We start from the raw sequence: 3,049 nt of genomic DNA, 5'->3' as shown, positions 1-3,049 counted from the left end.
GTGTGGTTTTCTGTCAGTACTTTGACAAGCTATTAGTGGTGATGTAGTTTAACTGTTCAAGTATTGTATAGGGAGATCGCAGATCGCATCAATTTTCGCCGGTGGATATTTGTGCATTCAATTTCATTGGGCCTCATCAGTATCAGATTGTTAATAATTCCATTAATTCAAAATGTACCACAAGACTGCTCTGAGACAGGAGGCTGTGTGTGGTATTCATATTGTAGTCAGTCAGTCACCCGCCTGAGATCAGGCAATGTAAATAAGAGGCATGCACAGTGCACACTGGATGGAACGAATTAAGAGATGACTCCAAACGACTAGTGATGAAAATGAATGACGCATGTGCCGATAGAAAAGGTTGATATGTCAGATCGAGGTCCGGTAATCTTGAGAGCTGACTAGTAGATAGTAGAAACTTTGTTCTACTTCATTCACGCTATATATTACCGAGCGAGATAGTGTAATGGTTATGCGTCCAGCTTATCGATCGGTAGGTCGTGGGCCAAAGACTCGAAAACTGGTATCCGCGGCTATCCAGCTAGGCGCTCAGCATCCACGGATAGCATGGAAGAGAAAAATACGGTGGTGCAGACTAGATGACCTTACCTAAAGGTCGTATCGCATCTCGATGGTGCAGGCGAAAATAAATCTGATCTCTCTCTCTCTCTCAAAGATTAGCGTGTGGAGTGTGGAATAGCGCCGTATGTTACCTCTGGCTACGTTGCTTCCGAATTTGGTCAATATTGCACTCTGTCAGTTGGGCGAGTAGGGATATTTGTTTAGTAACTGCGGCGATAGCGCCAGAGTTTGAGGCAATATCGTCGATATTATCTTCCACGACGCGCGTCCACATCGACCAAATATCATATGATCGACCATAAAGATCATCGCTCTATCAATTATGCCGGACCTGACGTGTGGAATAGTATTCCGCAGGCCATCCGACAGTCTACGAGCATGTCCAGTTGTCCACATTCAAGTCGAAATACAAGCAATTTCTACTAAATAAATACTAGTCCGCCCTCAAGATTACCTGACCTATCGATCTCGCCTCCCATGACATGCCTCCCCATTTTTTGTCGCTAGCTTTTTATTATATTATCTTCTTTTACTTTTCATTAAGTGTGCAACTGTGCATGCCTTCTCTTTACACCGCCTAGAGACCAAGGTGTGTGTCTGATTCCAAAGACTACTCCAAGTCGTTTCGTTATCTTTTCATTGCATCGCATTTTTGTGGTGCATTGAGCTGATAAACATTGCTATAAACCTACGGTTACCATAAGTCTTCTTTTAAGAGGATTTGACCGCTTTTTTGACTTTTGTGAAAGCGTCCTCGGAGGACGCCCTTTTGTCCACTTTTTTGAGAATTTTGGTCAAATTTACGGCCAAATTCGACTGAGATGCCGTAAATTAGCACCGAAGTACGCTCCGGCGGGTATTTTGGGAGCTGAGCGGGAATAGGTTGACCTTTTTTTGTCAACCACCTGATAATGTGAAAGAAAAACTCTATTTCGGGCACTGAGCGAGAAAGTTGACCTTTTTTTATTTTAGTCAACCGATCACGAAGTGGGAAAAATTTACCATTTTTTCAGGATTTTCCTCCGGTTTTGCATGTCTGAAAATTCTGATAAGTGTCCTCTTTTCAGATTTCTAAAATATGGTAGTAACCCTATATAAACCGAACTTGAAACTGAAGCCGATATCAAAATGTGACACCATCATTGCTTTAGCAATCTGTCTCAGATCGAAAATCTAATTGATGCCAATAATTGAAAAAAAAATCGCCTATATCAACTTTGCTTATTTACACTAGAACCGTAGCTTAGAAAACAACAATGTACCAGTGATGCTAATAAGGAGCTATAGTAGGCGTACTTCCTGTCGTACAGGCATACACTGTACTTCAGGAAACTATTTGTTGTTGTATAGCTTAGGAAACATAACAATGTAGGCCTACCAGACACCAGTGATGCTAGTAAGCACATATAGTAGGCGTACACTGCACTTCGGGTAATTGTTTCTTATTATTTTAATATCAAAGAATGTAAATCAATAGTAGGCCTAATGGCCGAAAATTGTAGTAGATGACAGGCCAATACGTATCGGCCCCATGTTGACCGATTCCGATATTCATCATTTTATTAACATTTTTATCAAATCCATACACCACACGATTGCGATTTAACGAAAAGATAGGAGAGGGTGCCCAAACGACGTGTAGTCAACGTTACCTCCAAGCCGCGCACAAAAAAAGCCGAAGTGGTGACCTCTTTTTAGTCGTTATGCACTGTTGTCCAAATGACCGCGCAATGAGTTGGTGAAAGCGCGAAGACTCGTAAAAAACTAGAGGGTACATTGCAAGGAGTAGTCTTTAAATCACACACACACACTTTGGCCTCAGCATGTAAATAAGAGCCATGCACAAGCACATACACACTCCACACTGGGTAAGAGAAAGGATAACATAAAAGTAAGCGACAAAAATTAATGCTTCATGTGTCGATAGGGAAGGTCGATATATCGCTACGAAGACGGCTATCAACGGCGGCTCTAGTGACGAGGTCTCACAACTTCAACGCTTGAAAGAGAACAACCGATGAACTGAAAAATGAACAATGAACATTGAACTGAACACGCTTGGATATTTGATAAGTTCCAGACGAATGTCAAAATGAATAAACTTTCGTCGTTTCTTCAGACGGTTACATAATCTCGTCTCGGCAGGGCGAGTAAGCACTGGATTTATCGACCTACGGAATAACCGATAAAAGAATACATTCCTCAGACTCGAGTTGTTTACGAGCTATCGCTACGCTCCATCTCCCACGTATAGCCTCTGGCTGGGTGAAGTGTTCCTTCAACTATCGTATCGGAGGACTCTCTACTGAGCCTAAGAGTTTATTTATGGTACATCTTCATGGAGTAATGTTATAAGCGTGGAACGCTATGTGTTCCTTGGCTCGACTGTGCCTGACAGATAGATTGTTTATTCGTTCAAAGATTATAGGCCTACATAAGAACAGACTATCACAGCGGTATGAGGATG

The sequence above is a fragment of the Botryllus schlosseri genome, chromosome 7, assembly GCF_051294905.1.
Source record: "Botryllus schlosseri isolate E-star chromosome 7, Bs_hap1, whole genome shotgun sequence".
Lineage (NCBI taxonomy): Eukaryota > Metazoa > Chordata > Ascidiacea > Stolidobranchia > Styelidae > Botryllus > Botryllus schlosseri.
The sequence above is the reverse complement of the archived record's forward strand: the minus strand, read 5'-3'. Positions refer to the sequence as shown.